General features: G+C 43.9%; 1 protein-coding gene across 2 annotated transcripts in view; it reads right to left on the bottom strand.

The window, feature by feature from the left end:
- The window catches only part of PHC2 (polyhomeotic homolog 2), a 101,867-nt gene that overhangs the window by 51,847 nt on the left and 26,794 nt on the right, over positions 1-23,226 (bottom strand). Inside the window, exon 1 of one of the 2 annotated variants that reach the window (XM_089896571.1) lies at positions 818-7,536. The exons of the other annotated variant lie outside the window; for it this stretch is intronic. The gene's annotated coding sequence lies outside the window, so the exon portion shown is untranslated. Of the gene's footprint in view, positions 1-817; positions 7,537-23,226 lie in introns of those variants that run through there. 2 annotated transcript variants of the gene reach the window in all.

The raw sequence follows: 23,226 nt of genomic DNA, 5'->3' as shown, positions 1-23,226 counted from the left end.
TCGTGGTCCCCCTGCCTGGCCATCTCACTCCCCCAGGCCTGATGAGGCACGTCCTCTCTTTCATTCCCATGCACATGCCCTTACTCTCCGGACAGCGCATGCTCCCTCTCCCTCCCCTTCTCGCTGGCTGGCCGGTTCTCTCGGTTCCAGCTCCCACTTTTGATGGCTACAGCTGTCTCTCCAGTGCACACATACACTCTCTCTCTGACTCCCTCTCAGTCTCTCCTGCAAAGCACACAGGAGGGAAGGACAGACTCTGCCTAAGAGACTAGGGACCGCTTCAAAGGAGAAGTAACATTTGAGCTACCTGAACCCACGCTTTCTCTGCTTTCACAGCATAAAGCTGCCCTGTCCCACCTTCCACTCCTTGTCAACCACCTCTAGAACGTTCCCGAATAAACACGCTCCTAGCTTTTTGCAACCTGAACATCTACCGCATGTGGGGTATGTTTGCTAAGTACTGGAAATTGAAAAGAGGTAGATGACATGGATCCTCCTTTTCGGGTTCATAACTTTTTTTTTTTTTTTTGCTGTATGCGGGCCTCTCACTGTTGTGGCCTCTCCTGTTGCGGAGCACAGGCTCTGGACGCGCAGGCTCAGCGGCCATGGCTCACGGGCCCAGCCGCTCCACGGCATGTGGGATCTTCCCGGACCGGGGCACGAACCCATGTCCCCTGCATCAGCAGGCGGACTCTCAACCACTGCGCCACCAGGGAAGCCCTCGGGTTCATAACTTTTGAAGGCATATTAGAAACAGTAAAACCTAAGGCCTCTTGCCCAGGAAAAAATGCACAGATGTATAAAAAAATGTACTTACAATTGGAGAGGTTCATGAATCCTCTGAAGCCTGTTCCTTACCTCTGGACTCTGTTTCTTAGCTGGTAGGGACTGGGCACGAAGTACAAAGTTAAAGATACAAATAATATTGCTGACCCTCTGCCAAATGAGCGATGAGACCACACCTGCTGGCGTTCAGAAGAGTGGGGTGTTGAGGAGCATGTGTGGTGTGACAGAGGGAAAGTGGAGGAGGTTACTGTAGGCTTTGTGAGCGCCGAGATTGACACTTCTGCTGGGTAGTCACTGCTGTAGGGGAACAGATGGCCAGCCCTTCCCTCTGCCCATTCTCTGGTCTCTCAGTCTTCCCAAGAGAGGCAAAGTGCTGAAGGAGACAGAGCATGGAGTCAGGCAATCCTAGCTCTGGGAGTGCTAGCTCTGCTGTGACTAGCTGTATGGCCTTGGGCAATGCAGTTTACCTCTCTTAGTTTTAGTTTCCTAGTCTGCAAAACTGGGTAATAAGAATTCCTATTTGGGGGCTGGTATATGTGGGTCAGGACTAACCTCTCAGCTTCATCCCACTTTTCTAACCTTATATTCTACAATGTGAGTCCACTGCTCTGGTTTGGTAGATCTGCTTTTTTTCTCCCAAAGACCACATACCCACGTGCTCGTGATTACCTCCTCCGCTCTTCAATTTTGAAGAAGTCCAATTTAACTTTTTCTTTATGGTTGCTGTCATATCTAAGAGGCCATTGCCTAATCCAATGTTTTGAAGGTTTACACCTAGGTTCTTCTCAAAGAGTTTTATAGTTTTAATTTTTACATGTAAGTCTTTGATCCATTTTGAATTAATTATTGTATATGGTGTGAGGTAGAGGTACACCTTCATTATTTCTTAACTTTTTTATCCTGGTAAAATATATATAACATAAAACTTGCCCATTCATAATGTTGTGAAACCATTACCACTATCTATTTCCAGAATTTTCACCACCCCAAAGAGAAACTCTGTCATCATTCAGCAATAACTCCCCATTCCTCTCTCCCCCCCAGCCCAGCCCCTGGTAAATTCTCATCTACTTTCTGTCTCCATGAATGTCTACTCTAGAAATCTCATATAAGTGAAATCATGTAATATTTGTCCTTTTGTGTCTGGCTTATTTCATTTAGCATAATGTTTTCAAGGTTCATCCATGTTGTAGCATGTATCAAAATTTCATTCCTCTTTATGGCTGAATAATGTTCCATTGTATGTACATATCACACTTTGTTTATCCATTCATCCGCTGATGCACACTTGGGTTGTTTCCATATTCTGACCATTGTGAATAACACTACCATGAGCATTGGTATACAAGTATCTGTTTGAGACCTTGCTTTCAGTTCTTTTGGGTATATACTTAAGAGTGGAAGTGCTGGACCATATGGGAGTTCAATGTTTAGCTTTTTGAGGAACCACCAAACTGGCTATTTCCTACCTCTGTGGTTTTACTCATGTTGTTCCCTTCCCCTGAAATGCCTGCCTTCCATTTTTCACTTAACCAGCTCCCTAGATCATCAGAACAACTTGTGTCTCTTCTGTGAAACCTTCACTGAATGCAGCGTCCTCTAACACTTCTCTTGCTTCACACTGGGTCTTAATTTCTTTCTTAAAGCCATCCAGTTGGTTGACTTACCCCAAGACACTTTGTGCTTACCTCTCTCCTAGCACTTGTCATCACAAGAAAGTGATTTACTTATGCGTCTGTCTTCCCCACTAGACTCTGAACTCCTGAAGAGTAGGGATCGTATCCTGTTTTCCCGTATATACCTAGCGTTTCATTCCATAAATGTTTATTGAACAAAATTGCTTGAAACACGCCATACTCCATCCTACTTCTCACTGGAAAGCTCTGCTTCCTTTCTGCCTCATCTTCAGAATTCTTGCCAACTACTTTAAAACATATAGCGCTGGTGATTTAATTTTAGTACCTTCCATCAACAGTATCTACACTAATAATATTATTTATTAAGCACCTATTATGTGTCAAGCACTATAGTGAGTGCTTTATATATACACATGACCTCCCTTATGGGGTAGGTATTATGCCAATTTTGTCAATGAAGAACTTACCAAAGTAACTTATCTAAGGTCATCACAAAACTAGGATGCAAAACCAAGTCTGACGCCAAAGCCAGAGCTCTTCCCACACTACACCCTCTGAGACCTCACCCATGATCTCACCTTGAGCAATTATTTCAATGACATTGGCCAAAGTCTATATTGGAGCATACTAGATTTTCAGAGGTGTTAAGGAATTGCGATTGCTGAATTTAATCCCTAATTATTAATTAATGTCTATTAAATGTTGTATATTACAAAATAACCTCTCTCTATATATAATATACAAAGGATAATACACAAGTGTACCCACCAGTCAATTTAAGAAACCGAACATTACCACAATCTAAGAAACCGAACATTACCACAATCTTCCTTGTTTTTCCTATGCAAAAACTGAACCCTAGTTTTTGGGGAAGTGAGTCACTCAAGGAGATAGGGCTCCGCTGACTGTCCTGCAGCAGCATGAACACGGAGGCACCCCCAGAAAACCGGCTGGACTCATGGTGGAGATTTGCTCAACCAGAGGGCTGGAGTTTGCCCTAAGGGGAAATTTGAAGCTAGGGTCCTGCCATATGTCACTTTCTCACTGGTCTCCTGGTGGAAGGGAACTTCTGTTGGAAAGAAACAGAATTAATTAGGAAGCGTGGAACAATACAGCAGCTTTCAAACTTTTTCTACTATAGTTCCCCTCTTTGAACCCAAGTTTTTAAGGCCTTCTGCCTCAAAGCTCTGCTCTGTGGGCTCAAAGCTCTGAAGGCTCAGTGAGGGCCACCGAGGCACACGTGGAGTCTCCTAACACTCCGAACTGGGGCCCCACGTTAGAAAATCTGAACACTTCAACTCGCTCGGCATTAAGCATTTTACACACCCCCATTCAATTTCCTTTTAATTCCTACCCTTATTCCTCCTTCTAACTAGTTCCTTACTTCTCCCCACAAGGCCACCCATCCCTGTGGACTCCTACTATGAACCCAAGCCAAATCTGATTAATGGCTATAATGTCTAGAACTGAGAGTCTCTTTTTCTCTGGGTTCCAACTCACTGTGTGGTTTTGTGTGAGCCGGAGCTCGGAAGGCTGTGATTCATACGTACTTTAGTCAGTTTTCCCCTCCCAACCGCGAGGGACCACTTTGAGTGATGTGCTGACTGTAACCAGCTCCAGACAGCGATCTGATTACAGGTCTCTGCTGCCCAGAGGGCCTGAGACCGGCAGCTGGAGAAACGCTGATGCTCCTGCCCTCCCAGGAGCCACCGAGTCTGGAGAACACTAGGCCTTTGTCCCGAGGGTCAGGGAAATCCATTTGCTGCGGATTACAGCTGTGACCGAGGTTCCAGGGAAGTAGAGGGGAGAGAAACTGAAAACGGAGCCCTCCAAATGGAGCTTAAAGCCCTGGGGCAGAGTGGGGTGGGCTTCTCCTATGGAAGCGGGGACTGACGGGCGATGAGAGGTTAGTCTCCCCCACAGAGGCTGCTGCTGTTATCACCCCTGTAGTGGCTCGGGGGACAGAGAGTTTGAAGAGGCAGGCGACGCTGTTCTTTGCTATGGCTCTGCCTCTCCTCTGGCTGCCTCTCTGTCCAGGAATAAGTCAGTACTGGCAAAGCGTTCAGGCTCTCTAGACTCAGGGGCCCGAGGGGAGGTCTCCTTATGCCTCCCTAAGTTACTGCATCAACCTAAGTGTCCTGATTTGCACTGATCTGATTATGTCTCTGGCAGCTGTCTGAGGTTACTGATACGCTGGAAGCAGTCCAGATGGATTCAGCTCAAACCACCGCAGAAAGTTCCCTCTCTCTCCCCAATCCTCTGCATGTTGTCTCCTTTAGTGTCTCTAGAAACCCAAGCAAATAAATGAGGGCTCACAAAGCAGAAATGAAGGATGAGACGTTAAAACTGACCACACAGTCCCAGCCATCAAAGTCGAACAATTTCATTGTGAAACAGAACCCAACACATAAATTTTAAAAAAATTTAAGAAAGCCCTGAGATGCATTTATTTATTTTACTTTGTACTCTGAAATAATCTTAGACTTACAGAAAAGTTGGGAAAATAGCCAAGAGTTCCTATATACTCTTATGAACCACAGTATAATGATTAAAACCAGGAATGTCACATAGATACACTATTATTAAACAAATTACAGACCTTATTTGGTCCTTCTTCTGGTCCAGGATATCACATAGCATTTGGTTGTCATGCCTCCTTAGTCTCCTCCAATCTGTGACAGTTTAGTCTTGTCCTGTCTTTCATGCCATTGACATTTTTGACGAGTACTGGTCAATTATTCTCTAGACTGCCCCTCAATTTGAGTTTGTTTGGTGTATTTTTTTTTTTCTCATGATTAGAACGAGGTTAGCCTTTTTTGGGGAAAAATACCACAGAAGTGATGTCGTGTCCTTCCCAGCGCCTCATCTCAAGGGATACATGTTATCGATAGGTCTATCACTGGTGATGTTAACCACAGTTACCTGGTTAAGGTCAGAACCTCATAAATTTAAATGAACAAACTTTTTCTGAAAGCTCATTGTTTTCTTTATAATTTAGCAAGTGTTTCCATAACAAGCTGGTGCTGGTTGGCTGAAGAATGTAAAGAGGAACAAGAAGGATTTGATCTCTTGTGGACGGAACATACAGTTAACGCCAGGTTATGTAAACACTGAGTGTTCGCGGTGGAGACACTTTAGTCTCACTGCTCTAAGACGGGGCAGCCGTGCAGCCTGCCTCGTCTATGGCAGGGCCTGGCACTTCTGTAACGGCCTGAGAGCAAATATTTTAGGCTCTGCTGTGACCACGCAACTCTGCTGGGCAAAAGCAGCCACAGACAAGTCCTAAGTGGAGTGGGGCTGTGTTCCAATACAATATTAGTTACAAAAGGGGAGGTGGGCTGGGTTCGGCCTGCGGGCTGTAGTTTCCAGGGCCCCTGATCTGTGCACACCCACATGGCTGACCGTGTACCTGCAGCAGGTTGGCTAACAGCATGGGCTTTGGTGTTAGAAAGACCTGGGTTCAAATTCTAACCAGGCCACACATTAGCCGTGTGTCCTTGAGCAAGTTAAGTCACCTTTGGGGCCTCAATTTCTTCAGCAGTGAAATGAGACCCCATTTCCCTCATGGGCTGGTTAAATGCGATGTCTGTAAAGCACTGAGGACCATACTTAGCAAAGAGTAAGCACGTGATGAATGGCAAGGCTGTGAGCCTGATCTGGGATTTGGAAAATGATCCCTTTAAGCATGTTACATAGTGAGGATCCCAAAAGTTATTTTTATCATGGGTCACAGTCACGCTCAAAAGTCTCTTTATAAAAAACCATGGTCTGTTTTACCTGTTTAAATGTTTGTCTCTTTTGTAAAGGGCACTTTTCCAGAAGGCTCTTTAGGAACATAAGATTTAAAGGCAGCCCATCTCTATATTGAGCAAGGATGCGTGCTCTAGAGCCGGCCTGCCTGGGCTCAACCTTCAGCTTCCCAGTTTGACTCCAAGCAAATTAGAAAGCCGCTCTAGGCTTCAGTCTCCTTACCTGTAAAACTGGGACAACAATACCACCTGGTAGGGTTATCTGGAGCATTAGATAGGTTAACACATAGACAGCAGTTAGAACTGTAACTGGTACTTAGTAAACAGTTAAAAAATGTTAGGGGCTGTTGTCATGATATGATGAATTATTATTATTATTGACATTATTAAAGGTTCTTCAGTCTTAACTCCAGGGTTTAAAGAGGGATGTTATTCTACTGGTTTCCCAGAAGACAAACTTGGATCCAATCATTATGTTAAGTTGGTACCTAACGTTAGGACATCCATCTCTTTAATTTCCCAGCTAGCCATCGTATACTGTATCCATGTCCTTTTTTCTCTCACTTCAAATATTGCCTGTTATGGGTTGAACTGTGTGCCCTCAAAAAGATGTTCAGTTCCTAACCCCCAATATGTCAGAATGTGGCCTCATTTGGAAACAGGGTCATTGTAGATGTAATTAGTTAAGATGAGGTCATACTGGCACAGGGTAGGCCCCTAATCCAATCTGACTGGTGTCCTTATAAAAGAATGCAATGTGAAGAGGCAGACATACACAAGGAGAAAACAGCCACGTGAAGATGGAGGCAGAGATTGGAGTTATGTTTTCATAAGCCAAGGGATACCCAGGGCCACCAGAAGCTGGGAAGAGACAAGGAAGTATGTCAGAGGGAGCGTGGCCCTACGGACCTGGATTAAGACCTTGATGTTAGACTTCTAATCTCCAGAACTATGGGACGGTGCATTTCTGTTGTTTGAAGCCACCTCGATTATGGCACAGAAAGAGAGTAGGTTGGGGTAGGGTAAAAGAAGACTATTTCTTGAGAGAAAGATACTTTAATTTCCATCAATAACCTCAAACTTAGAAAAATCTTCTTTTGTGTGTCTGGTGACAAAGTAAATTCTTCATGCTATGGTTTTAGTCAATTCTTCCTTGTTTAGATTTAGTAGAGCTCTGCATTCCTGGGATTTATAGAGAGAAATCTCAGGAGTCAAGGCTATAAAAAGACCTCTATAAAAAGCCTCTCCATACTAAGTTTCTCCACAGAGCACACATGCACACCTCCCTCCCCCATTTCCAGAGCATGCCATTTTCTGCTACTCCATCTCAGTCTTGAACTGGCCCGGCGCTGGGTTAAACCATGGTAGGCTAGTCTTTCTGCCACTGCTACTTCTTGACAAGCATAACTAAGCCAGGACAGGGATCATGGGAAACAGCCAGGGTTTCAAAGTAATTGTTTAAGGGCATGGAAATTTATCTATAAAGTCTTCACCAGCCTTTTTTTCTCTTCTTCTTGTCCTACCCTCCAAACTGGATATACCTCAGACCTACCCCGTGGTTCTACAGGTATCTCTTGACTCTTTGTAGCGCTTGAGGTTAAGAAGTTAGCTCACTCTGTGAACACCAGGGTTAAGAGTACCTTGGAGAAGCGGGGGCTATACTGGGGTGCTGCCACCGGAGCATGCTCCCCCCAGAGCTTATTCCAAGAGTGTAGGCTTCCTCCTCTAGAGTCTCCTTTTACATCCCCTATGAGGAGATTAGGAAATGGGGCTTTGATAGATTATACAGAGACAGGTTCCTTGGGATGGAAGTGGTACCTCCTGTCACGAAGACTCTTGGTCTGTATGTGAATGATCCTTTATCCACTAGGAGGCCAGTGGCCTTAGGCCTGGTGCTGGTAACCGATAATTCTTGCCATTTTGGGGGTCCTTGCTCAGGGACAGCAGCTTGATATGCATGGTTTCATTTATTCCTCACAACAAACCTACGACACAGGGATTATGTCTTCATTTTTCCCACAAGAAAACTGTGGTTCAGAGCAGTCCAATAACTTACGTGCGGCCACGGAGCTTGCAAATGGCGGGCACAGGATCTGAAACCAGGGTTGCAAGTCCACACACAAGAGGCAGAATGACTTGTGCTCACTCCAGTCTAGGCCTCTCTGGGCCAGTGAGTTCTCATCAGTTTAACTTGGCTCCTATTGCCTTCCTGCTAGACTGTCTCACAGGCGATATCTCAAGCAGGGGGTCAGTCCACGGGGGGCCTGTCAACTGTAACTCTTCCAGGGCTTGCCTCGTACTCCAGAAATCACACCTGGAGTGATAACTGGGGCGTGTTTAACCTTTGTAGGTCTTTCCTGTTCCTATTTTCGGATATATTATCTTACTTGGATATAAGCCTGGCCCTGTTGGCGGTGTTTACAAAACCATTTGCACAATCTAATTGAAATGTAATACAAAACAAAAACAACTGCCCCACAGTCCTTTGGGGAGTAGGGATGAAGGAAACCTACCTTTCCCGAAAGCCCACTATGTACCAGGCACAGGCTCAGGGAGGCAGCTCGATTTAGAAGAAAAAAGGAGGAGCTCCATATTCAGAGAAAGCTGCTTTGATTTCTGCCTCTGCTCTAGCTAGGAAACCTTAGACAGTTTACTTAACATCCACAAGCCTCAGTTTCCTCATCTGTAAGCAGTGCTAATGATACAGATTTTCAAGAGTTATTGGGAGAAGTGAATAATAAAATGCAAGCAAGACACCTAGCCCAGTGAGTGGCACAGAAGAGGCATTTAATAGTTATTAGCCTCCCTCTGCCTGCTTACTCTTTCTGGCATCGTTTTGGAGTAGTAATTACTGCTGAGGAAGCAGGCGCTGAGTGGTCAAGTGACTCGCCCAAGATCACAAAGCTATTAAGTGGCATAAACCAGAACAGTCTGAGAATAGAACTCAAACCTGAACTGTAAATATGGGAGGTGACTTGAACGTGGAGAAGGGAAAACACTCGAAAATCTGGGCTTTTAATCCTTTACAATGATTGAACATACTCTTATTCCAGGCTTGATTATAAGTTCTTCCCCAGAGTCCAAAAAGCCCCATTCTCAAACTTTAGGAATTTCCTTCCTAAGGAAAGGGCGGGAGAAAGGAAAAAAAAACCCCACCCCACCTACAGGTGAAACTGGAAGAAGTGGTAACCAGGTAGACTTAACCATGGTGTGTGTGGTGTGTGTATGAGAGGCACGTGTTCACGCATGTGCACTCATGCACATGTGTGCTGGGAAGGAAGGGGGAAAGCGAGAGACTAGAAGCTTATTAGCGTGTGTTATTTCTAGATTAAGTGCCTCACACAGCTCCAAGCTCTGTGCGGTAAGAGTGCTTCAGAAATCCAGAGAGTAAGTGATCAATAAACACTGTTCTTGGAGCTACTTTTCATGCAGTGATTGGTTTGTCAGTTTGCAAGGTGTCTGGACTAGTACTAAGACTACAGTACATTGTAAACAGGTGTACAACTCGAGATTTTAGCCTCCTTCCTCCACCCCTCTCTTCCCATCTTCTTTGGGACAGTCCCCTCCATAGGCCCTCACTGCTTCAGCCCAGCCCACCAGTTAAAGGACTTGGCCATTCCTAAGAGGCTTTCTCTTGCTGTGCTTCTGCCCCAGCAACTTGTCCTGGCAGCTGTTTCATAGCTTTGGGATCACAAAGCAATTGCAGAGTAACCCCCACACTAGGCACACCCCCCACCCCACCCCACCCCGGCCCAGCTCGGGGCCTCCTTTCCCTTCTTTGTCCCAAATAATAGCCTCTAATTGCTATTAACATTCCTCTCTAGCACACACATAAGGCATGTCTGTGGTCAGCCTGTGATCTACTGTCACCACCAGTCTTTTGTTTCCTATTGTACTTGGAATGTTATGTTCTATCCCATTTTATACCCATGCGTTTGCTTTTCTTCTCTTGGCATACCTGCTGGCTTTTAGCTTCTTGTATTTCTAAACCATCTCACTACTGTTTGTAGAAGAAAACTATCTAAATGGGGTAGATCCCCCTCAATCTTCTACTCTTTCCAGTCAAGTATATGTTTACCCTACTTTATTCCTCATATTTATAAAACTTAGGTAGCTAATTTTGATAGCTAGAATAGGACTGCAGAGTGGAAATTGTAAGGAGATAGATTTCAACTCAACAGAAAAAAGTGCTTACTAACGGTTGGAGTTGCTAAAAGTGGAGTGGGCTGGTTTGTGAAGAAGTGAGTTTCCAGTCGGCGGAGGCAGTCAAGCAGAGGGTGAGTCATGGCAGGTGTGATCCATGCGGCGTTTGCCTCTAGGGTCTCTTTTAACTCTGGTAGTGTATAACCATGAAAATATTTTACTGGACACCAGAAATCCAAGGGAAAATGTAAGTTGTTGCTTATTTTTATAGTACTTCCATTTATGAACGTTCTAAATGCTAGTCTTGTTTTTCAAGAGGCAGGTCAGCTCCTCACTGGTTTTCATCATTCTAGTTACCAACAAAAAGAGTAAACTCCATTAGTGTGAACTTCCTGATTCTCATCATCTACTCAAATGAGAAACTACTGTTCTTATTTCATGGATGGGGCAGCCACAAAGTGGCTAAGTACAGAAGCTGATCATTTCTTTGGTTGGACTTTGAGAACACTGGTGAAACACAAAACTAGCTCACCCAACCAACATCCATCCTTCCCATGTTTGTTGAACAATTATTATGTGCTTGGTACTGAATGAAATACAAAAATGATTCAGATATTGACTCTGGAGTTAAAGTTTATGAGGAGGAATAAGAAAAGTACATAAATAAATATAACAGGAATTGGCAAACTTTTTCTGTAAGGGGCCAGTTAGTAAATAGTTCAGGCTTTGAGGACCACGTATGGTCTCTGTTGCATACTCTTCTTTGATCCCCATCCCCCAACCATTCCTAGTTTGCTGATCCCTGAAATGTAATAAGGTGTAAAGTGATAACCTTATTACATTTTGAATTAGCTAGAAGTTTCATTTGGGGTGGGCCTGCAAAGATGGGTTTGATTGGGACTTTGGAAGTAGGGAGGGGGCATTCTAGGTGGAAGGAGATCCTTCCCATTACATGCTGTCCTCCATTTTCTATTCTTACAGCAGAGGTTTTCAAAGAGTGGTCAGTATCATCTGGGAACTTATTAAAAATGCAAAATTTCAGGCCCACAGTGGTTCCCAAACTTTAGCATACCTCAGAATCCACCTGGAGAGTTTGTCAAAACAGACTACAGGCCCCACCTGCAGATCTGTGATACTGCCGGTCCAGGGACCACTGTCTTGGAGAGCATCTGTCACATCTGTACATAGGGTGTTGACGCTGCCCTGCACCAGGTTCGTGCCATTTAGTGCACATACTCAGAAAGGGGTTTTGAGCCACTGTAAGTTCAGGATGACTTTTTCTTCTGGGGCAGGGGCTTGGAATCTTGTTAGGCTCACCCACTGGAGGTAGTTAGTCACTGTGGAGGGCTGTCTGCTTGGGAGCCTGCGTTCCCTTCTGCGCTTGCTTATTGGCACACATTCTGTCTTCCTCCTGATACATTTGTATATTTGTATCGCTGTTACAAAATGGTCCCCTCCCACTGGGCAGGGGACCACCTCCACTGATCAGGCCAAAAAAAAAAAAAAAAAAAAAGACAGTCCTTCTATTTTTGCATTTAAATTAAATGACTTCTAAAAACTCAGATGTCAAGCTCAGAGAGACTGAGCTGAGGAGGCGGGTAGAAGGGAAAGACAAGCCAGAGAGAGGACCCAGAGGAATCTCAGAGGAGGCTGTGGGCAACCAGACACAGGAGGAGTCATTAATCTGGCAGGCATTGAATGGTACAAGGCAATTAGCTTGCCTGGGGTCGTAGCCAGCCAATGAAGTATGCAGCACGGCAATGGAGGGTCTAGTGTAAGGGCAGGGTCATTGCTAGGGAACTCAAAAGGAGGACAAGATAAGGGAGGTTAGAGGTGGGAAAGCCATCTGGGACTAGCGGGAAGGGAAAGGAAAGTACTCATGGTCTCTATGGATATTCATTACCCCGTGGAAGTGTCCAGGTGTAACTGTACACTTGTCAGGGCTTTTGCCATGCTGCTATTCGAGTATACAGTCTTGAAAATGATCTAAGTGCTCCAAAGTGCATGCGTGTGCACATGTGCCCACTTGCGCATGTGTACACACACACACTCGCTCGCACACACACACAAATGCTCTCTTCATGTTACTCTTCATTCACCTGCCAAGTCCAATCAGGCAGAAGGGTAGGCTGAGGACTGCCTGGCTGAAAAACAGTAGGATCACCTGCCTAAACACTGGTGGAGTCATAACGGACACAATCCGAAACTTCAGTTTACGGCGCTTCCTTCCACATTTGAAAGCATGCTTGGATTTCCTCTGTCACACGCCTCATTCACATGCACATTCTCAGGTCTGTTCTTTGCAGGCATTCTGCAGCCACGCGAATGGGGTCTTATCTTCCTACACACACTCTCCAGACACATTCATTTATTCATCGTCACTTGGAGTCGCTCTCATATATTAAGCACTACCTCCTGCTTCTAAAAATCACTTCAAATGTCAGAGTTGCTTCCATAGCTCCTGTTCCTGCTGTCTGTAGGAACTGCTAGCTTTGTCATACTTATAAGAAAGGAAAATGTACCAATCTTGGCTTGACTGAGTAAAGAGCCCAACCCAAAGCAGATTGTCCTACCGTGGGATGCAGGTTTGTGGCTGTGGTGTCCCCGCCTTCAAGACCATCCCATTCATCTCTCTTTGTTCCACTCCCTCTCTCTTCCTGCACAACGCTGCAACCACACACTCCGGGTTGGGAAAAAAAAAAAAAAAAGACAGCCTAATTTCCTGATGATTATGTTGTTACCTAGCAACAGCCAATGGGGGGCTGGGCTTTTTGCCTGCAGTATTTCATGCAAATAGTTTGGAGAAATTGCAGGGTAATCCAGGCTGCTTAGTCTGTCTTCTCAGGGGACGTATTACAAAATAAAACCAACCCAAAAGGGGACTACTGAAGCCAGGCACATGCTTCAGATAGCAGGCCATCTGATGTCTTTTCCTCACCCCCTCTGCCCTGCACCCCCTGACAAAAGAACGCGGGTCCCACAGACAGACACTCAGGGAGGCCAAAAAGTTGAAAAGAGGGGCTCATTAGCAGCCATCCTTTACCCTGGATCTCTGTTCTGATAAATGGAGCCCAGAGCAACCTCTGATACTCTGGAAACCCTACTTCCCCGGGAAGGCCAGAACACTGCATTCTCAGTAGTTGTCTGTGGAGGACATGAAGTAGGAGGCTCCACAGCCCTCCTGTTCAGAAAGGAGCTAAAACGTGGCACTTCTAGCCTGATTTAAGATCCTCATCTATGCCCACTCTGGCCTGTCTCACATGGGAAAACCTATTATTCACAATTGCATTCTTCCTGGTGCCCACTGGCAAATCCTTACTCAAATGGTTGAACAATGAGAGAAGCCACATCACTCAGAAGACCCCTTAAAGAGGTTTTTGTTGTTGCTGTTTTCCCAACAAGGATTGAGCATTTGATATAAAACGTTGTCAGGAGTCACACAAACCAGCTTTCTGTAAGGCTTAGGGGCCAGTTCACTCAGATCTGAACTGGTGTCATAAAAGGTGAACTCAGAAGACAGTGTCCAGGTCTGTCTCCCCTGGTGGAGTGGGCCAGGCTTCAGATGGTAGGGATCAGATTTCAGTGGTTTGTTCTGTTGTAGTTGTTGACTCAATGCTCAGTAATCAGCGGCTGGATAGCTCTTCCCTGTTGTCTTAACACCGCCTCCAGCCAGCAGTCTTGCAAAGGTGTGTTGTTGGTTACATGGTGAATAGCTAGAGCAGCCCAAGTTACCACTGGGATGGAAAACCGACTCACAATCCTTATCCTACTCACTTGTGCCTTTTACGAATTTGTAAGACAAGAGATAATTACACTTCAATCATTACAGGGAGGTGGTGACAGCTCTTCAACCTCTGACATTCACAGCCTTGCCATCCATTAAGGAACCAAAGAAAAGAACTGTCAATCTGCCCTTGTTCAGAAAGGCAGAGTTAAGGAATCCCACTCATCCGGGGTGTTGGAAACTCTCTTCCCACCCCAATCCTATGGTGAATTTCAGAAAATTCTTTGAGTCAGGCACATTTATCCTCATAACCTTGGAAATCTTACAATAAGCCCCATTTTATAGAAGAGGACACTGACGAGCAACTTGGCCAAGTGATACAAGGTGGAAAACTGGGATCAGAAAGCTGGTCTTTTTACTCTGAAGTCTGCATTGTGACATCCAGGTCATCCTAGACCATACCCAAGTCTTTACAGCAGTAAAAATAAAGGGATAAAGGGAACAGCAACAGAAAGCCACTTTTCAAAGTAAAAAAAACACTAAACGTTTTGCATTTAACATAGTGAAATATATCTTCAGTGATTCTTACCTCTGGTTGCACATTAGAACCCCCAGATGATTATGTCAGAAACAATTACACCTGGGCCACAATCCAAACTAATTAATTACTTAAGAATTTCTGGGGATAAGGGGGAGGCATTGTATTTTAAAAGCTCCTCAAGCTGCTTTGGAAAATGGTCTGGCAGTTTCGTATAAAAATAAACATACACCTACCCTATTACTCAGAAATTCCATTCTTAGGAATTTATTCAAGGAAAATGAAAACATCTGTCCATAAAAAGTCTCATACAAACATGTTCCTGGCAGCCTTATTCATATTAGCTAAAAAACTGTGGTACATCCATATGGTGGAATACTAGTCAGCAATAGAAAGGAACAAACTATCCATCCATACAGGCAACACCATGGATGTATCTCAGAAATGCTATGCTGGATGAAGGAAACCTTACACATGAGTGCAAACTGTATGGTTCCACTTACATGAAGTTGTAGGAATAGGAAAAGTTAATCTAGGGTGGGAAATATCAGAGTGGTGATTACCTCTGGAAGTGGGGGGATGGGGGATAACTGGAAGCAGGCATGAGGGGACTTCCGGGGTGATGGCAATGTTCTATATGGTGATAGGGGGTGGTTTACATTAATGTATATTATATGTATACATATACATAGTATATGTATCTGTCAAAACTTACAGAATGGTGTACTTCAGGTCTGTACATTTCATTGTACATAAATTTTACCTCAAAAGAAAAAAGAAACAAATATTGAACTCCAGTTAATGATATGCATGCTGAAGTGTTTAGGGGTGAAGCATTCTGATGCCTGCAACTTACTTTGAAACTGCATAAAAAAGAAGCTAGACTCATGAATGGATAGAGGGATGGATAGTTGGATAGATATGTGATAGGGCAAGTATGGTAAAGTGCTAACTGTAGAATCTAGAAAAATATACATATATAATATTCCCTGTATAATTCTTTCAACATTTTCATATGCTAAGAATTTTCATAAATAAATAAATTTGGGGGGAAAAAGCTCCCCAGGTGATACCAGTGAGCAGACATTGGGATAAAAGACACATTTTAATTGTCTTAGTTGAAAAGTACGAAATGAATAATGCTGTGTCCCTAATCTCCAGAGATGACTGCAATCACCCCCTCAACACACACACACACACACACACACACACACACACACACACACACACAGAAAAGAAAAAAAAATCTGAAACCCTGGAATAAATGAATAAATGGTCAAGTTGAAATAAGACTTCCTAGAGTCAGGCTAAATCTTATGAGGACACTATGGCCTACTTCGCACTGGACTTAAATAGGATACATCATTTGACATATGGTCTGATGAGACAAAATGTTTGAAATGAGGACAGCTCTGGAAAATCTAGGCAATACAGTGGCTATACTTAAGCTCTAGAACTGGAAACCCTTAAACCATGCTCAGCAAGTATGAGAGTGAAGTGCTATTCACTACTCAGCATTTGGCTTAAAAGCTCCTATTCAGCCCCTGATTCTCCTCCAGGGCTTGTACGTCTAGGCTTCTCAGAGTGTAATTTTCCCTCCTCCGTTTTCTCCCAGTTGGACCGCAAATCCATAGGGATCATGCAGGGTTGGGCATTAGAGAGGGAGAAGCTGGTGTGTGGTGCTCCAAAGGATCGGCATGGACAGTTGATTTCAACGGGGTGGGGAAAGGGTGAGGGGAGGAGTAATGGGGGAAATAATGCAGTCAAGTGCAATATGGAGCCCCTATTCCCTGAGCTGCCCCATTTATTCTGTGTAATTGCTTCATTTCCACCGGCGGTGCATCTCAAAATGAATTTCATTACTGGTGCCTTGGATATCATATTGATTACCAGTTTCATCGATTCTTATCTTGCTAATTAGCATATAAATTAGCCATTTGGGGGAGGCATTAGGCAAAATTGAATTTTCTCCTTAATCTTCTTTCAGAAGGTAAATGAAAATGGATGTGGCCTGTTAAGGCCCATGGCCTTCCCATGACAGATCTAAGTGCTCTTCACAGCCAAGGAGCCCTTTCCTTGGGGCGAGAGAAGGTTCATGGGAGCAGCCTTCCTACCCCACCCATTGGATGATACTGCTGCCGTCAGAACCCCTTCAGAGGTATCAAGGAAATTTGAGGCAGAGGGTAGATCTGCAAGCAGAGACATGTTCCCTTGGAGCAGACATTCTGCGCCGATGGACAACAGTGTCTGCTTCCACATACACATGATGCAGTGGTGTTTACTTCCAAGGCTGGAACCGAGAACGCCATTCTGCTCTTCGGTTCAGCAGTAAGATCAAGGCTCTGGAATCAGATAATCTGGGTTGGAATGCCTGCTCTGCCCCTTACCAGCTATGTAATCTTGAGCACTTTATCCTCTCGAAGGCTTGCACTGTCCTCATCTGTACAATGGGGACAATCACAGCACTGCCTTCATTGGGTAGCTGTGAGGATGAAGAGAGAGAATGTATTTGGAGCGCTCAGCACAGAGCCCAGCACCCAGCAGAGCTCACAGAACGTCAGCGTTCTTTAGCAGAGAAGAATCTTAGGAAACCAGGTGCCAGGGTTCTCCAGAGGGAGCTCTCAGCTTCAAAGGAAACGTTACTCTGAACTCCCAGGTGCTTAATCCCTAGAACAGGTCATGGGCCATTAGTCAGGCCGGCTTGGTTCCTGCTACTCAAGACCTGAGCCTCAGACCAGTAGATGACATCACCTGGGAGCAGGCTTAAAACAAAGACTCTTAGGCCCCATCCTAGATCAGCTGAATCAGAATCTGCATTGTAACGAGATTTCTGGGTGATTCACATGCATATTAGAACTTGAGAAGTACTGTTTTAAGTTATCCCCTGTTATGGATTGAATGTTTGTGTCCCCCCAAAATACATATGTTGAATCCCTACTCCCTCAGTGTGATGGCATTAGGAGGTGAGGCCTTTGGGAGGTAATTAGGATTAGATGAGGTCATGAGGGTGGAGCCTTCATGAATGGGATTAGTGCCCTTATAAGAGCTCCCAGAGAGCTTGCTTCCTCTGCTCTGCTCTCTGCCATGTGAGGATATAAGAAGTCAGCCATCTGCAACTCAGAAGAGGGCTCTCATCAGAAGCCTATGATGCTGGCACTCTGACTTTGGACTTCCAGCCTCCAGTGCTGTGAGAAATACATGTCTGCTGTTTATAAGTCACCAGTTTATGGTATTTTGTTATAGCAGCCCAAGCTAAGACATTCTCTTAATTAATCTTCCATGGTTAGAGAAGAAAGGGACTTGGAGATCACCTAGTTAAAACGGGCATCTCAGAAAGATGAGGTAACTTGCCTAGAGCCAGTCCAGGGCAGAGCCCAGACGAGGCTTTCAGTCTTCTGACGCTGAGACTGGTCCGGGGTCAGCAGTGCCTCCAGTGGCACAGAAGGTGGCAGTTTTGACCCTGCCTCGAGATACAGCCACAGGGGACTTTGGAAGAGGGAGATTCTGTTTCGTTTGGAATATTGTCGAGGGCTTTGCATCCCAGTTACTCGGATGACCTCAGCAGAGGATACAGATGTGATAGAGGAAAATACAGAAGCGCATTCTTCTCACCCTTGATCACCTCTGCACGCCCCTGCCCTTTGAACTCAGAATGCTTCAGGTGAGGACACACGAGGACTGCTAACAGGGATATTCCAGAGAAGGTGACTGAGTGGCAGAGGAACGGGAGGGATGAGAGATAGGGTGGGGGGCTGTTTTCACTGTATACCCTTTATAGCTTAAAAAATTTTTTCCCTATGCATGTAAAACATATTCAGAAGTTAGTCAATAATAATTTCAAAAAGAACGCCTCAGATAGATATGCAGTTAAAAACAATATCCCATCTGGCCCCGACATTTGATCATCTAGCCCTACTTACAATTGTACTTTTTCTCTCTCTCCTCCTGAAACCTGAAACTTTAAAGCATTTGTGGAAAGATGGAATAAATAGTGGTGGAACGATTCTCAGGCTGGCATAAAGATATAAACACTGATCTTGCTTCTGCCCTATGAGTCAGACTAAGTTTTTTCCTCATTAGGATGTGAAATGCTTTACTAACTTTTAAATGGCATTAAATAAGTATAATTATGATCTAACCCCATCTCACCCACTAAATCACAGCGAGAGGGAGGAGAGGACTTTTCTCTAACAGGGCTTCCTCTAGATTTGGAATAACCAGTAAAAATGGAAGGGGATGAAGCAGGTTACAAACATAGCATGCATAATATAATTCATTTTTGTGAATTCTACGTTACTGAATGTATAGCTAGCTGGGAGGACATGTACCAAAATGTTAATAGTAGTTGCTTGGGGTGGTATGGTTACTGCTGATTCTCATCTGTGCCTTTATTTATTTTCCAAATTGCCTATATTTCTAAAAGTAACTGGGCTTAAACACCACAATATTCTTAGCACAAAACATAGTGAAAAATGAAAATGTCAGGGAAAGAATGTTCATTCTCCATCTGAACAAGTCCTGGCCATTCAGAAGCTGGGGGTGCAGTAGGTGCAGACACCTGCTGACCAGGGCTGGGGGTAGTCCTCGCTTCCTAAGTACACATTCCAGTGGACCCAGGGACTGTTGGGTGGGTGTCAGAGCTAGGAAGCACAGGAAGATGGGAGGTAGTAGCCTCCTGGGATCGTCTCCCAGCAGAAAGTGCAACTCCTGACCCAGACACTGACCCTGAAGTATTCCTGGGCAGGTCACTCAATCCAGTTCACCTCGTCAGCCTAACTTAGTGCTGCTTGGACGGTAGGTGGAAAAAACACAGTTCCTGCCTGTAAGGACTTTGACAATATTGTAAGGAAAATAGAAATATATACAGGGAACTACAACACAAGGCACAAAGTGGAGAATCCTACCATGGACATACAAAGTGAAGAGTGGAACAAAGCAGTGTGGGGTAGTGGCTTTGGGGTTACCCAGGCCTGGGAGGGGATACACCTGTCACCTACTACCAGTGTGACTGAGGACAAGGTGCCGTACCTCACTGAGTCATTATTTCCTCATCTGTAAAATGGAATAACCACCCTTGAAGGGACACTGTGAGGGGCAGACAGGATCCCTGTAAAACTTCTAGCACAGCACTCACACACAGTAGGCGCTCACAGAAGCTACTGCAGTTGTTATTACTTTGTACGATAAGCTGACCAGGGCCACGAGGGCCACATTACAGAACGTTATGATCACCACGGTCCCCATTTAGAAAAAGTTCTATGGAGTCATACAATTATAGGTGAACTGATACCAAAAAGCTCAGTCACTGGTGCCAAGGTTTCCTGGCTGATGCCACACAAACAGGCCAGTCTTTTTATTTGCTGTAACAGACTTGGAGATATGTAAGGAGTCTGCTTCGCCTCTGGACAACCTCCTGTTTCCCAGGCCATACATGACCCAGTGAGTAGTTTACATCCTAGAGTTGTGACTTGGTCCACGTTTTTGAAATTTCTGTAGCAAGCTTCCTCTCCCAGTCATTGAATTTGGCAAAGAAGCTGGTGCTACTGGGGAATGGGGACAGGAGAGAATAAAGGAGTAGAAGTCACAACCCTGACCCCAAGAACTTTTAGGTGGGAATGATCAGGATATGTGTGGGGGAGGGGAGGTGGGGAAGAGGGTAGCTTTAAAATATTTATAAGATAATACTAAGTGGATGGAACTAATTCATAATTATGCCTAATTTTCCCAGTAACTATGTTTCTGAAAATTGATGTGTTAATATTTGTATTTACAAGGCCCTGGGGGCCCACAGAAATCAGTAAGAGGATTGAGCCACATACTTTTTTTTTTTTTTTGCGGTACGCGGGCCTCTCACTGTTGTGGCCTCTCCTGTTGCGGAGCACAGGCTCCGGACGCACAGGCTCAGCGGCCATGCATGGCTCATGGGCCTAGCCGCTCCGCGGCATGTAGGATCTTCCCGGACCGGGGCACGAACCCATGTCCCCTGCATCGGCAGGCGGACTCTCAACCACTGCGCCACCAGGGAAGCCCCCAGATACTTTTTTGATGTAGCATTGGAATAAACCCTGCTCTTGAGAGCCCACTGTTGGCATCTCTTCTGAACTCTGCATTCTGTGACATCATGTTGGTAGCTTGAAACTGGTCATGGTGGGAGTATTTAAACCCCACCAGAAATCAGCAAATGCTACAAATCAGGGCTTTTTTGAGTGTATGGGAGAGGAGAGAGAGGAGCTGGTTGCTAAACATTTATCAGCACATCACTGAATGAAACCAAAGAGGGATTCCCAGAACAGATCCACACATTTATGAACACTTGTTATCTGACAGATGGGTATGTCAGATCAATAGAGAAGGGATGGATATTTCTTTAAACAGTGCTGGGAAAATCAGGTATCTACATGGAAAAAAATGAAACTGATATCCCATTTCACACCAAATTAATTTTTAAGTGGAAATATTAAATATTTAAGTGGAAAATACAGACATAAGACTTTTAGAAGAAAATCATAATGACTTCAGTGTAGGAAAGGGTTTTTTAAACAAGAAAAGATTGATAAATTTGACTATATTAAAATTAAAATCTTCTATTTATTAAAAGGCATCATAAAGAAAGTGAAATTCAAACCTTACACTGATAAAAATATTTTCGACACACATCATCAAAAAAGAATTTGCATCCAAAATATTAAAGAATACCTATGAACCAATGATAAAAAAGGTACAACAGAAAAATGGACAATAGACTTGATTGGATTTTCTCTTTTGTGAAATACTACATGGCCAATAAGCATAAAAAAAATTCACTAGTCAGAATGGCCATCATTAAAAAGTTTACAAATAACAAATGCTGGAGAGGGTGTAGAGAAAAGGGAACCCTCCTACACTGTTGGTGGGAATGTAAGTTGGTGCAGCCACTGTGGAACACAGTATGGTGGTTCCTCAGAAAACTAAAAATAGACTTACCATATGATCCAGCAATCCCACTCCTGGGCATATATCCAGACAAAACTAAAACTCAAAAATATACATGCACCCCAATGCTCATAGCAGTACTATTCACAATAGCTAAGACATGGAAACAACCCAAATGTCCATTGACAGATGAATGGATAAATAAGATGTGGTACATGTATACAACGGAATACTACTCAGCCATAAAAAAGAATGAAACAATGTCATTTGCAGCAACATGGATGCAACTAGAGATTATCATACGAAGTGAAGTTAGTCAGAAAGAGAAAGAAAAATCCCGTATGATATCACTTATATGTGAAATCTAACATATGACACAAATGAACCTATCTATGAAACAGAAACAGAATCAGGGACATAGAGAATAGACTGATGGTTGCCAAGGGGGAGGGGGGTGGGAGACGGATGGACTGGGAGTTTGGGATTAGCAGATGGAAACTGGTATGTATAGAATGGATAAACAACAAGGTCCTGCTATATAGCACAAGGAGCTATATTCACTATCCTGGATAAGCCATAATGGAAAAGAATATGAAAAGGAACATATATGTGTATAACTGCGTCAGTGTGCTATACAGCGGTAATTAACACAATATTGTAAATCAACTACACTTCCATTAAAAAAGTTTGCCTTATTAATAATGAGAAAAATGCAAATTAAAACCACAATGAGATAAGATTTCATAGCCAGCAGGCAGGCAGCAATTTTAGAGTCTGACAATGTCAAACACTGGGGAGGATCTAGGGCAGTGATTACTCTCACACAGAAAGAGTAGGAATGTAAATTGACACACCACTTTAGGGAACAGCTGAACATATCCATATGACCCAGCTATTCCATTCCTATGTATACACCCATCCTAGAAACACTCTTACACAAGTTCATAAGGCAGCACATATGGTGATATTCATGATGGTGTTGCTGGTTACAGCAAAAATGGGAAGTGACCCAAATGTCCATCAAAAGCAGAATGTCAAAGTAAATGGTGGTATATTTATTCAACAGAATACTATATATAACAGTGAAAACAAACGACATACAGTCTCATCATCACCCCAGACAGATCAGAAAAACATAATGTTGGGCAACAGAAGCAAGACCCAAAAGAGTGGATACAGTATGATTCCATTTACACAGAATTCAAAACAGTCAAAACTAAAAAGTATATTGTAAAAAAAAAAACCAGCGTATTGTTTAGGGAACCATTCATACGTGGTAAAACTATAAAGAAAAGCAAGGGGATACTTATCCCTTAAGTACTGGCAGAGTGGTATCTCTGGACGGAGAAGATGCTAGCAGGGAGGGGCAGACAGGTGTCTTCTAAGATTCTCTCAACTTGGGTGATCAGTAAATGTTGTTCACTTTATAATTATTCTTTAAATTCTGCATATACATATTATACATATTCCTGCATTATTAAACATTTCACAGTAAAATGAACAAATATATCCAGTGTCTACCCTATGCAAAGGCACCGGGGATGCAAAGCTAAGACTGACTCAGATTCTACACTGCTCTGCTAAAACGACTTTCACTGAGGTCACGGGCTTCAATGTCACTAAATCTAATAATCATTTTCATTCCTTGTTCTCCTTGATGTCTCAGCAGCATTCAACACTGCTGACCCTCCTCTCTCCTTGGAAAGGTGTCTAACTTTGGCTTTCATGAAACCACAT

The sequence above is a fragment of the Delphinapterus leucas genome, chromosome 1, assembly GCF_059928025.1.
Source record: "Delphinapterus leucas isolate spDelLeu-1000000601 "Yukka" chromosome 1, BTC_Dleu_Yukka2, whole genome shotgun sequence".
Lineage (NCBI taxonomy): Eukaryota > Metazoa > Chordata > Mammalia > Artiodactyla > Monodontidae > Delphinapterus > Delphinapterus leucas.
The sequence above is the reverse complement of the archived record's forward strand: the minus strand, read 5'-3'. Positions and strand labels throughout refer to the sequence as shown.